This window comes from Arachis ipaensis, chromosome B3, assembly GCF_059453495.1.
Source record: "Arachis ipaensis isolate K30076 ecotype BB chromosome B3, ASM5945349v1, whole genome shotgun sequence".
Taxonomy (NCBI): Eukaryota; Viridiplantae; Streptophyta; class Magnoliopsida; order Fabales; family Fabaceae; genus Arachis; species Arachis ipaensis.
In genome coordinates, this window is record NC_142438.1 from 49846160 (window position 1) to 49860878 (window position 14719).

Genomic DNA, 14719 nt, shown 5'->3' on the forward strand with positions numbered 1-14719 from the left:
TTTTCCAAGATTCTCTTGATTTCCCGGTTGGACACTTCCGCTTGCCCACTTGTTTGTGGATGGTAAGCAGTAGCAACCTTATACGTCACTCCATAGCGCTTGAGCAATGCTTCTACCTTCCTGTTACAAAAGTGGGATCCTTGGTCACTCACGATTGCTCGTGGCGACCCATAACGGCATACAATATGATTCCTTATGAAAGAAACAACGGTATTGGCGTCGTCAAGGCGGGTAGGCACGGCCTCTACCCACTTTGACACATAGTCAACCGCTAACAGAATATACAGATACCCACTAGAGTTGGGAAACGGTCCCATAAAGTCAATGCCCCATACATCAAATATCTCACAGAACAACATAGGTTTCTGAGGCATTTCATCCCTTTGGGATGCATTTCCTGACTTCTAACACTAATGGCAAGACACACATAATCGGTTAGCATCCTTGAATAAGGTTGGCCACCAGAATCCACAATCCAACACCTTTTTAGCGGTCCTTTGTGGGGCAAAGTGGCCACCACATTCGGACGAATGACAAGCTTCAAGAATTGGTTGGAATTCGGATCCTGGGACACACCTTCGGATTACTTGGTCCACTCCTCTCTTCCACAAGTGAGGGTCATCCCAAATATAGTATTTGGAATCACTCCTCAACTTGTCCCTTTGGTTTTTCGAAAGGTTGAGAGGGAAGATTCTTGCAACTAAGTAGTTTGCCATTGGGGCAAACCAAGGAAAGCTATCCAACACAGCACGCAAACTATCCAATGGGAATAGTTATTGATCGGAAATGGATCAGTTTTTAAATTCTCAATGCGGCTTAAATGATCCGCAACCAGATTTTGAGATCCACTCCGGTCCCTAATCTCAATGTCAAATTCTTGCAAAAGCAAGATCCAACGTATGAGTCTAGGCTTTGACTCATTCTTTGTCAATAAGTACTTTAAAGCTGCATGATCCATGTATACCACTATCTTTGAACCTAGCAAATAAGATCTGAATTTATCTAAAGCATGAACAATGGCTAAGAGTTCTTTTTCGGTAGTGGTATAGTTGGATTGTGCTGCATCTAGTGTCTTAGAAGAGTAAGCAATGTCATAAGGGAGTTTACCATCACGCTGTGCAAGCACGGCACCCACAGCATAGTTTGACGCATCGCACATTATCTCAAATGGCAACGTCCAATTGGGGCCTCGCATAATCGGTGCTATGGTAAGAACTTTCCTTAACTCTTCAAAAGCTTTTACACATTCACTGTCAAACTCAAAATCCACATCTTTTTGGAGTAGGCGCGACAATGGCAAAGCAATCTTGCTGAAGTCCTTGATAAAGCGCCTGTAAAATCCTGCATGTCCCAAAAATGAGCGGACCTCCCTCACGAATGAGGGGTGAGGCAAAGTAGTAATAACATCGACCTTGGCCGGGTCCACAGAAATGCCTTCACTAGAGACTACATGTCTTAACACTATGCCTTGTCGTACCATAAAGTGACATTTTTCAAAATTTAAGACAAGATTAGTGTCAACACATCTAGCTAGGACCTTGTCCAAGCTCTCTAAACAACAATCAAATGAGATACCATAAACGCTGAAGTCGTCCATAAAAACTTCCAGGCAATTCTCCATTAGATCGGAGAAGACACTCGTCATGCACCGCTGAAAGGTAGCGGGTGCGTTACATAGTTGATAAACCCCGATTTTGTGGTTTATCTTGTGCTTATTTTGGGGGATTTTATCATATTTTCTCATATTTATTCAATGAAATAGCATGGTTTTGCAATTTTCCCTTGATTTGTACTTAAATGTGAAAACATGCTTTTTAGGCCCTAAAATTGGTGATTTTAATTCACTTTAATTCCATTTGATGCCTTGATGTGTTTGTTGAGTAATTTCAGTTCATGAGGCAAGTATTGGATGGAAGAAGTGAGGAGAAAAGCATGCAAAGTGGGAGAACTCATGAAGAAATGAAGGAATCGTAAAGCTGTCAAGTCTGACCTCTTCGCACTCAATCGACCATAACTTGAGCTACAGAGGTCCAAATGAGGCGGTTCTAGTTGAGTTGGAAAGCTAACATCCAGGGCTTCGAAATGATATAAAATTTGCCATATGTTGTCTAACTCATAGGGGCACGCACGCGCCATGTACGCCCGCGCGCCGATGGAGCACGTGGGTCCACTTTAGTGAAATCGCCCCCAACGATTTCTGAAGCATTTTGGGCCCAATCCAACCCATTTCTGATGCTATTGAACCCAAGGATTGAAGGGAGAATGAACCAAGTAATCATAGTTTAGTTTTCATCATGTTTTAGGTTAGAATTCTAGAGAGAGAGGCTCTCTCCTCTCTCTAGATTTTAGGGTAGTTTTAGTTAATTCTTCTTGGATCCAAGTTATAATTCTTGTTTTGATTTAGTTCTTCCTTTTAATTTCTTGTTATTACATCTCTATTCTTCTAGTTTTACTTGTCATTTCCTTTATTTTGCCATTTTTATGTTTATGAACAATTGTTGAATCTTAATTTTCTTTAATGCAATTTTAAGTTTCCATGTTCTTTTATTGTTGATTTGAGTTGTGATCTTGTTTCCTTGCAATTTGTAGTTGGTAGATTTTACTATTTCTTGTCATTTATTATGCTTTCCTTTTATGCCTTCCAAGTGTTTGATAAAATGCTTGGTTAGACTTTAGAGTAGATTTTGAGCATTCTTGGCTTGGAGAGAGTAATTAGGCAATCTTAAGTCATGAAAATCCAACTCATGTTGGTGATCTAGAGTTGTTAGCTAATATTGTTTCCATTGACGCTAATCTTTTGCTAATTTAATTAGTGAGTTGATTAGGACTTTTGGAATATTGTTTCCATTGACGCTAATCTTTTGCTAATTAAATTAGTGAGTTGATTAGGACTTTTGGATTGAGATTAACTAGTCTTATTAGACTTTCTCTCATGGAAGATAATATGATACCTTCTTCCAATGTTGGAGATGACGTAATAAGATAAATTCTTGTTATTATTGTGGTATGATTGATTAATCTTGTTTGACATTCTCCCTATTTGTTGGAGTTAACTAAATAAGATGAATTAATCATTGCATGACTAGGATACAAAGCCTATGATCTCAACACTTGCCATGAATGTCTCTCTTTATTACTTGCTTTACTTTAGTTACTTGTTTGATTTACTTTTCTTGTCATTTAATTTCTTGTCCTCTCACCAATCAAAACCCCCTTGACCTTCATAGCCAATAATTGAGCATTTCATTGCAATTCCTTGTGAGATGACCCGGAGTCCAAATACTCCGGTTAATTTTCATTGGGGTTTGTTACTTGTGACAAAACCATATTTTAATTTGATGTGAGAGTTGTTTGTTGGTTTGGAGCTATGCTTACAACGAAATTCTTATTTCTACAAGAGAAAATCTAGACCGACAACAATTTTCGCTCATCAATAGTCCAAATGGCATCCTTTTATAGGCAAAGGTGCCAAACAGACAGGTAAACGTGGTCTTCTCCTAATCTTCAGAAGCAATATGTATCTGAAAATAGCCAGTAAATCCATCAAGAAAACAGTAGTGAGATTTACCTGCCAAGCGGTCTAGCATCTGATCAATGAAGGGTAGGGGGTAATGGTCCTTTCGTGTGGCGGCGTTCAATCTTTTGTAGTCAATACATATTCGCCACGCATTTTGTAACCTTTTAGTAACCATTTTACCATCGTCCTTCTTGACCGTTGTGATGCCTGACTTCTTGGGAACAACCTGAACCGGGCTCACCCACTCACTGTCAGAAATTGGGTATATGATATCCGCATCCAGTAATCAGGTGACCTCTTTCTTCACTACATCAAGGATGGTTGGGTTGAGCCTCCTTTGTGGTTGCCTAACCGGCTTGGCTCCGTCTTGGAGAAATATCCTATGCATGCACTTGCGGGAGTCAATCCCCACAATATCCGCTAGGCTCCATCCTATTGCTTTCTTGTACTTTCTTAGAACGTCTAGGAGCTTTCCCTCTTCTTCACTTAAGAGCTCACTAGCAATAATGACCGGAAACCCTTGGTTGTCCTCTAAGAAAGCATATTTCAAAGGAGATGGAAGGGGTTTCAGTTCACTTTTTACCTCAAGATGAGGTTTGATGAGCGGATATTTTATACGCTTTTTGGGGTTAATTTCATATAGTTTTTAGTGTGTTTTAGTTAGTTTTTGGTTTATTTTCAGTAGATTTTAGGCAAAATTTATATTTTTGGACTTTACTATGAGTTTGTGTATTTTTCTGTGATTTCAGGTATTTTCTGGCTGAAATCGAGGGAGCTGAGCAAAAATCTTATTCAGGCTGAAAAAGGACTGCTGATGTTGTTGGATTCTGACCTCCCTGCACTCAAAGTGGATTTTCTGGAGCTACAGAACTTCAAATGGCACACTTCTAATTGCGTTGGAAAGTAGACATCCAGGACTTTCCAGCAATATATAATATTCTATACTTTGCTCAAGGATAGACGACGTAAACTGGCGTTCAACGCCAGTTTCATGCTGCTGTCTGGCGTCCAACGCCAGAAACAAGTTAGGAGTTGGAGTTCAACGCCAGAATTGGATCCAAAGCTGGCGTTAAATGCCCAAAACAGCCCTATGCACGTGAAAAGTTTTAGTCTCAGCCCCAGCACACACCAAGTGGGCCCCAGAAGTGGATTTCTGCACCATCTATCATAGTTTACTCATTTTCTGTAAACCTAGGTTACTAGTTTAGTATTTAAACAACTTTTAGAGGTTTATTTTGGGTCTCATGACATTTCAGATCTAAACTTTGTACCTTTTTGACGGCATGAGTCTCTAAACTCCATTGTTGGGGGTGAGGAGCTCTGCTGTGCCTCGATAAGTTAATGCCAGTATTTCTGTTTTCTATTCAATCATGTTTGTTCCTATCTAAGATATTCATTTGCGCCTTATTATGATGAATGTGATGATCCGTGACACTCATCACCGTTCTCACCTTATAAACGTGTGTCTGACAACCACCTCCGTTCTACATTAGATTGAATGAGTATCTCTTAGATTCCTTAATCGGAATCTCCGTGGTATAAGCTAGAATCCATTGGCAGCATCCTTGAGAATCCGGAAAGTCTAAACCTTGTCTGTGGTATTCCTAGTAGGATTCTGGGATTGGATGACTGTGACGATCTTCAAACTCACGAGTGCTGGGCGTAGTGACAGACGCAAAAGGATGGCGAATCCTATTCCGGTATGATCGAGAACCTACAGATGATTAGCCGTGCGGTGACAGCGCACCTGGACCATTTTCATTGAAAGGAAGGATGGTAGCCATTGACAACGGTGATCCTCCAACACACAGCTTGCCATAGGAGGGACGTGTGTGCGTGAAGAAGAAGATAGAGAGAAAGTAGAGATTCAAAAGGCAAAGCATCTCCAAAACTCCAACATATTCTCATTTACTGCATAACAAGTAACCTTTAATTCATGCTCTCTTGTTCATTTGCAAGTCAATTGATAACCACTAATTAATATCCTGACTAAGAGTTGCAAGATAACCATAGCCTGCTTCAAGCCAACAATCTCTGTGGGATCGACCCTTACTCACGTAAGGTATTACTTGGACGACCCAGTGCACTTGCTAGTTAGTTGTGCGGAATTACATAGTGTGAAGTAATTTTCGTGCACCAAGTTTTTGGCGCCGTTGCCGGGGATTGTTTGAGTTTGGACAACTGACGGTTTATTTTGTTGCTTAGATTAGGAAAAAAATTTGTCTTTTTGGTTTAGAGTCTTTTATTATTTATACCTTGTTAAAATACTTTAAATTTATAGCTCAATTAGTTAGAGCGTGGTGCTTATGTTCTTAGTAATTGGCTATCTTATTTTCAAAATCTTTTTCAAAAATAATTTTTCTTTGAATAAATCTTGTGCCAAACTTTAAGTTTGGTGTTTTCTTGTTGATTTTTCTTTGTTTTTCAAAAATTTTAGTTTGGTTTTCTAAAAATTTTAAGTTTGGTGTTCTTTCTTCATGTTCTTGTGTTCTTGTGAGTCTTCAAAGTGTTCTTGAGTTCTCCTTGCGTCTTGATCTTAAAATTTTTAAGTTTGGTGTTCCTTGGTGTTTTCCCTCCAGAATTTTCGAAAACAAGAAGCATTAGATCTAAAAAAATTTTAAATCTTGGGCTATCTTATTGTTTCTCTCTCTCCTCCTTAAATTCAAAAATATCTTTTCTCTCTATTTTTAAAACAAATTTTCGAAAATTATTTTTAAAATTCAGATTTTTTTTTCAAAATTTAAAATCTTTTTCAATTCATATCTTTTTCAAAACTTCCTGACCACTTTCTCTCTCCTCATTTTTTTCGAAAATCTTCACCTATTTTTATTTATTTTATTTTAATTTATTTTTGAAATAATTAAATAAAAAAATAATAATAATATAAATACATTTTTTATTTTACATCATCTCCCTTTCTCCATCATGGATCTAAGTGGAAATGAACAGTCCAGGAGGACTTTGGGGTCATATGCTAACCCCTCTACTGCTTCATATGGGAGTAGTATCTGCATACCCTCCATTGGAGTCAGTAGCTTTGAGCTGAATCCTCAGCTCATTATCATGGTGCAGCAAAGCTGCCAGTATTCCGGTCTTCCACAAGAAGAACCTACAGAGTTTCTGGCACAGTTTTTACAAATTACTGACACAGTACATGATAAGGAAGTAGATCAGGATGTCTACAGATTATTACTGTTTCCATTTGCTATAAAAGACCAAGCCAAGAGGTGGTTAAATAACCAACCTAAGGCTAGCATAAGGACATGGAAACAGCTAACAGAAAAATTCCTGAATCAATACTTCCCTCCAAAACGGATGACACAGCTAAGGCTGGACATCCAAGGCTTTAAACAAGGAGATAGTGAATCTCTTTATGATGCCTGGGAGAGATACAGAGAGATGCTAAGAAAATGCCCCTCTGAAATATTTTTAGAGTGAGTTCAGTTAGACATCTTCTATTATGGGCTTACAGAAAGAGCTCAGATCTCTTTAGATTGCTCAGCTGGTGGATCTATCCACATGAGAAAGACAATTGAAGAAGCTCAAGAGCTCATTGATACAGTTGCTAGAAATCAGCATCTGTACTTAAGCAGTGACCCTTCCATGAAAGAAGAGGCTAAAACAGTAACTGCTGAACTCAGTCCTGCAGAGCAAGCTGCTGAATTCAATCAGCAATTGGATTTTCTAACAAAGCAGTTAGCTGAATTCAAGGATAAACTACAAGAGACAAGGATGGCTAATATAAACATGGAAGTACAATTAAAGCAAACAAGGGAGCAGCTGTCAAAACAAATAACAGAAGAATGCCAAGCAGTTCAACTAAGAAGTGGGAAAGCACTAACTACCCCACTTCAAAGCAGCAGGAAACCAAGAAATGAGCAAACCACCTAAAATCCATCTGAGAACAGTAAGAGCCCAGGGAAAAATAATTTTGGCGCTAAAACGCCATAAATTTGGTGGAAGGCTGGCGCTGAACGCCCAGACCATGCTCAGGACTGGCGTTCAACGCCAGAAACAAGCAAGGATCTGGCGTTGAACGCCCAAAAGGAGCACAGTTCTGGCGTTCAGACGCCAGGAAGAACTGGGAAGCTGGCGTCTAACGCCACTCCAGCTCCTAACTCTGGCATTCAATTGCCAGTGAGCGAACAGACACACACAAGTGCTGATGACAACCCATCTAAAAAGGCTTCCTCAACCACTTTTGTAGGAAATAAACTTACAGCAACTAAGGTTGAGGAATATAAAGCCAATATACCTTATCCTCAAAAACTCCGCCAAGAGGAGCAGGATAAGCAATTTGCTCGCTTTGCAGATTATCTCAGGACTTTTGAAATAAAGATTCCATTTGCAGAGGCACTTGAGCAAATACCTTCTTATGCTAAGTTCATGAAAGAGATCTTGAGTCATAAGAAGGATTGGAGAGAAACTGAAAGAGTTCTCCTCACTGAAGAATGCAGTGCAGTCATTCTGAAAAGCTTTCCTGAAAAGCTTAAAGACCCTGGGAGTTTTCTGATACCATGCACATTAGAAGGTAATTGCACCAAGACAACTTTATGTGATCTTGGGGCAAGCATCAACCTAATACCTGCATCCACTATCAGAAAGCTTGGTTTAACTGAAGAAGTTAAACCAACCCGGATATGTCTCCAACTTGCTGATGGCTCCATTAAATACCCATCAGGCGTGATTGAAGACATGATTGTCAGAGTTGGGCCATTCGCCTTTCCCACTGACTTTGTAGTGCTGAAAATGGAGGAGCACAAGAGTGCTACTCTCATTCTAGGAAGACCCTTCCTAGCAACTGGACGAACTCTCATTGATGTCCAACAGGGGGAAATAACCCTGAGAGTCAATGAGGATGAGTTTAAGTTGAATGCTGTCAAAGCCATGCAGCATCCAGACACATCAAAAGACTGCATGAAAGTTGATCTTATTGACTCTTTGGTAGAAGAGATCAACATGGCTGAGAGTCTCGAATCAGAGTTGGAAGACATCTTTAAAGATGTTCAGCCTGATTTGGAGGATTCAGAGGAAATGAAAGAGCCTCTGAAATTTCATCTGGAAGAGGAAAAACCTCCTAAACCCGAGCTCAAACCATTACCACCATCCCTGAAATATGCATTTCTGGGAGAAGGTGACACTTTTCCAGTGATCATAAGCTCTGCTTTAAATCCACAGGAAGAGGAAGCACTTATTCAAGTGCTAAGGACACACAAGACAGCTCTTGGGTGGTCCATAGGTGACCTTAAGGGCATAAGCCCAGCCAGATGCATGCACAAAATCTTATTGGAGGAACGCTAAACCAGTGGTTCAACCACAGAGGCGGCTAAATCCAACCATGAAAGAAGTGGTACAGAAAGAGGTCACCAAATTACTGGAGGCTGGGATTATTTATCCTATTTCTGACAGCCCCTGGGTGAGCCCTGTCCAAGTTGTCCCGAAAAAGGGAGGCATGACAGTGGTTCATAATGAAAAGAATGAACTGGTTCCTACAAGAACAGTTACAGGGTGGCGCATGTGTATTGACTACAGAAGGCTCAATACAGCCACCAGAAAGGATCATTTTCCTTTACCATTCATAGACCAGATGCTAGAAAGACTAGCAGGTCATGATTATTACTGCTTTTTGGATGGCTACTTAGGCTATAACCAGATTGCAGTAGCTCCCCAGGATCAAGAGAAAACAGCATTCACATGTCCATCTGGAGTGTTTGCTTATAGAAGGATGCCATTTGGGCTGTGTAATGCGCCTGCAACCTTCCAGAGATGCATGCTCTCTATTTTTTCTGATATGGTGGAAAAATTTCTGGAAGTCTTCATGGATGACTTCTCGGTATATGGAGACTCATTCAGCTCCTGTCTTGATCACTTGAAACTAGTTCTGAAAAGATGCCAAGAGACCAACCTGGTTTTAAACTGGGAAAAATGTCACTTTATGGTGACTGAAAGGATTGTCCTTGGGCATAAAATTTCAAACAAGGGAATAGAGGTGGATCAAGCAAAAATAGAGGTAATTGAAAAATTACCACCACCTGCCAATGTTAAGGCAATCAAAAGCTTTCTGGGGCATGCAAGATTCTATAGGAGGTTTATAAAGGATTTTTCAAAAATTGCAAAACCTCTGAGCAATCTGCTAGCTGCTGACACGCCATTTGTGTTTGACACAGAGTGTCTGCAGGCGTTTGAAACGCTGAAAGCCAAGCTGGTCACAACACCAGTTATTTCTGCACCAGACTGGACATTACCATTTGAGCTAATATGTGATGCCAGTGATCATGCCATTGGTGCAGTGCTGGGGCAGAGGCATGACAAGCTTCTGCACGTCATTTATTATGCTAGCCGCATTTTAAATGATGCCCAGAAAAATTACACAACCACAGAAAAAGAATTACTTGCAGTGGTTTATGCCATTGACAAGTTTAGATCATACTTGGTAGGATCAAAGGTGATTGTGTATACTGACCATGCTGAAAGCCAAGCTGGTCACAGCACCAGTTATTTCTGCACCAGACTGGACATTACCATTTGAGCTAATATGTGATGCCAGTGATCACGCCATTGGTGCAGTGCTGGGGCAGAGGCATGACAAGCTTCTGCACGTCATTTATTATGCTAGCCGCATTTTAAATGATGCCCAAAAAAATTACACAACCACAGAAAAAGAATTACTTGCAGTGGTTTATGCCATTGACAAGTTTAGATCATACTTGGTAGGATCAAAGGTGATTGTGTATACTGACCATGCTGCTCTCAAATATCTACTCACAAAGCAGGATTCAAAACCCAGGCTCATAAGATGGGTGTTGCTTCTGCAAGAGTTTGATATAGAAATAAGAGACAGAAAAGGGACAGAGAACCAAGTGGCTGATCATCTGTCCCGGATAGAGCCAGTAGAAGGGACGTCCCTCCCCTCTCCTGAGATCTTTGAGACTTTTCTGGATGAGCATTTATTTGCCATTCAAGAAACACCATGGTTTGCAGACATTGCAAACTATAAAGCTGTAAGGTTTATACCCAAAGAGTACAACAGGCAACAAAAGAAAAAATTAGTTACTGATGCAAAGTACTACTTGTGGGATGAACCCTATCTCTTTAAGAGATGTGCAGACGGAATAATCCGGAGATGTGTGCCTAGAGAAGAAGCACAGAGGATCCTATGGCATTGCCATGGATCACAATATGGAGGCCATTTCGGAGGTGAGCGAACAGCCACCAAGGTCCTCCAATGTGGCTTCTATTGGCCCACACTCTATAAAGATTTCCGAGAGTTCGTACATAACTGTGACAGTTGCCAAAGAGCTGGTAATCTGCCTCATGGTTACGCCATGCCTCAACAAGGAATCTTGGAGATTGAGTTGTTTGACGTATGGGAAATTGACTTCATGGGACCTTTTCCACCATCATACTCAAACACTTATATTCTGGTGGCTGTTGACTACGTATCAAAATGGGTAGAGGCCGTTGCCACACCCACCAATGATACTAAAACAGTGCTGAAGTTCCTCCAGAAATATATCTTCAGCAGGTTTGGGGTCCCTAGAGTACTAATCAGTGATGGGGGCACTCACTTCTGCAACAAACAGCTTTACTCTACCATGGTCCGGTATGGGATTCGCCACAAGGTGGCAACTCCATATCATCCACAGACTAACGGACAAGCTGAAGTCTCTAACAGAGAGCTAAAAAGAATCCTAGAACGGACTGTAAGTACCTGTAGAAAGGATTGGGCAAGAAGCTTGGATGATGCTCTGTGGGCATACAGAACAGCATTCAAGACTCCTATAGGGACCTCTCCATACCAACTTGTGTATGGTAAGGCATGTCACTTGCTCGTGGAACTGGAACATAAAGCCTACTGGGCAACCAGATTCCTAAACTTTGATGCCAAATTAGCTGGAGAAAAAAGGTTGCTCCAGCTAAATGAACTAGAGGAATTCAGATTCACTACTTTCGAAAATGCCAAGCTTTATAAAGAAAAATAAAAAAAATGGCATGACAGGAAGCTGTCATCTAGAATCTTTGAACCAGGACAAAAGGGTCTATTGTTTAACTCTAGGCTCAGGCTATTCCCCGGGAAACTGAAGTCCCGGTGGAGGGGACCATATGTGATTACAAGTGTATCACCATATGGTTATGTGGAGCTTCAAGATATTGATTCTGATAAGAAGTTCATTGTTAATGGATAGAGAATCAAGCACTATCTTGAAGGCAATGTTGAGCAAGAGTGCTCAAGGATGAAGCTAGATTAAAAGCTCAGCAAGGTCCAGCTAAAGACAATAAAGAAGCGCTTGCTGGGAGGCAACCCAGCCATAGGGCATCACTTCCTCTAAGCATTTTTCCCTATTCTTGATTTTATTTGTTTATATAAAGTTCATTGATCCTAAGGTAAAGAGTCAATTGTATAAGTTCACAGGATTACAGAAGGATTCTGCACGCAAAACAGAGAAAAAGAGCTCACTGGCAAGAAAACGTCAGTAAAAGTCTATTTTGGGCGTTCAACGCCCAACAGAAGCATCCACTGGGCGTTGAACGCCAGTAAGGATAGCCATCTGGGCGTTGAACGCCAGAAAGAAGCTCTTTCTGGGCGTTTAACGCCAGATTTACAGCGTTCTGGGCATTCAGAAAAATGCCCAGTAACAAAGGATTTCCTGGCATTCAACGCCAGAAATAAGCAGCAGCTGGGCGTTGAACGCCCAGGAGAAGCAGCATTTGGGCGTTGAACGCCCAAAACATGCAGCGTTTGGGCGTTCAAACGCCATGATGGTGGGGAGGAGGTAAATTCATTTTTTTTTCATATTTTTCATTTTAATCCTAATTTTCATGTTCCAATTCATGATTTCTTGCATAAACATGTTAAGAACCCTGATTTCTAAAATCCCTAATTTCTAAAAACCCTTCTTTAAAAATATTAAATGTATCTTAATCCATAAGCACAAATCCTTTTTTCAATCCAACTAACTCTTTTTCAAAATTTTCAAAACAAATCTCTCTCTTTTCATTCAAAAATCTTTTCAACTAAGCAATATCTTTTTCAAATATCCATACTATCTTTTTCAAAATCCCAAATCTATCTTCTTCAGATATCTTTCATATCTTTTCAATTTTAAATCATATCTTTTCTTATCATATTTTTTTCTAAAAATCATATCTTCTATCTTATCTTTCTCCCTATTTTTCGAAAACCCACCCCCCTCTCCCTTTAAATATGGGTTTGGCCTCCCTCCCCTCCCATCCACCATTGCACCTAGCTCTCCTTCTCTACCTCTCCTTTCTTTTATTTTTGCTTGAGGACAAGCAAACCTCTAAGTTTGGTGTGCTTATCCGTGATCATTAAGATCATGGCTCCTAAAGGAAAATAACCCACTCCAAGAGGCAAGAAAGAAAGTGTTCCAAAACTACTTTGGAATCAAGGGAAGTTCTTAACTAAAGAACATTCAGACCATTATTACAAAATAATGGGTGTAAGATCAGTGATCCCGGAAGTCAGATTCGATCTGAAAGAAGACGAATATCCGGAGATCCAGAAGCAAATTCGAATCAGGAACTGGGAGATCCTAGCCAATCCTAAAATGAAAGTGGGAAGGAATATGGTCCAGGAGTTCTATGCTAATATGTGGCATACAGACAGGCAAAAACTATCTGGATCTGCTATCTATGACTATTGGACCGTGGTCAGAGAAAAGATTGTTCATACCCACCCTGACAAGATCAGGGAGATCTTAAAGCTACCTCAGCTGAAAGATGATCCAGACTCCTTCAATAGGAGAATGATGAGAATAGACAAGGGCCTGGATAAGATTCTAGAGGACATATGCATCCCTGGAGCCAGGTGGACCACCAGCAAGAAGGGTGTTCCTAATCAACTCAAAAGAGAAGATCTCAAACCAGTCGCCAGAGGATGGCTGGATTTCATTGGGCATTCTCTGCTGCCCACTAGCAACCGTTCTGAAGTCACTATTAGAAGAGCAGTGATGATCCATTGCATCATGATGGGAAAAGAAGTGGAAGTTCATCAACTGATTTCAACTGAATTTTACAAAATTGCAAATAAAAATTCCAAAGATGCTAGGTTGGCTTATCCAAGCTTGATTTCTATGCTCTGCAAGGACGCTGGAGTAAGGATAGGAATAACTGAGTATATCTCAATTGAGCGACCAATCACCAAAGCATCAATGGAAAAACAACAAGCATAGGATGACCCCATCAAGAAGAAAACACAGGAATTTCTCCCAGAAATCCCTCAATCTGAATACTGGGAGTATCTTGAAACATCAGTTACCAAGATGCAAGAAGTTATGGAATAAATAATAAAAGAACAGAAGGAACAAAGTAGCATTCTTTGCTATTTGATTAAAGAACAGGAGGAGCAAGGGCACGACTTAAGGGAATTGAAGCGCCAGAAATTATCTCTTGAAGGACCAAGCACCCCACAGATTAGAGGAACATCTACTCCCCAGAACAAAGGTTGTTAAATTCCAATCTTAGCCTTAACTCTGTGATAACTGTTCTTATTCTAGTTTTACCTTAGGAGTCATATAGTAGTAATTAGTATCTATATTTTTGATTTTATCTCTAATTAAGCTATAATTTAATTTTCTCATCATCATCAAACATGAATAAAATAGAAGAATTTCTTTAGAATAAGACGAGTTTTTAATAAGAACATTCTAATTATTTACATGTGGTGGCAATGCTTTCTGTCTTCTGAATGAATGCTTGAACAGTGCATATGTCTTTTGAATTTGATGTTTAAGACTGTTAAATATGTTAGCTCTTGAAAGAATGATGAACATGAGACATGTTATTGATAATCTGAAAAATCATAAGAATGATTCTTGAAGCAAGAAAAAGCAGCAAAGAACAAAGCTTGCAGAAAAAAAATAGCAAAAAAAAAAATAGAAAGAAAAAGAAAAAGCAAGCAGAAAAAGCAAATAACCCTTAAAACCAAAAGGCAAGGGTAAATAAAAAGGATCCCAAGGCTTTGAGCATCAGTGGATAGGAGGGCCTAAAGGAATAAAATTCCGGCCTAAGCGGCTAAACTAAGCTGTCCCTAACCATGTGCTTGTGGCGTGAAGGTGTCAAGTGAAAACTTGAGACTGAGCGGTTAAAGTCAAGGTCCAAAGCAAAAAGAAGAGTGTGCTTAAGAACCCTGGACACCTCTAATTGGGGACTTTAGCAAAGCTGAGTCACAATCTGAAAAGG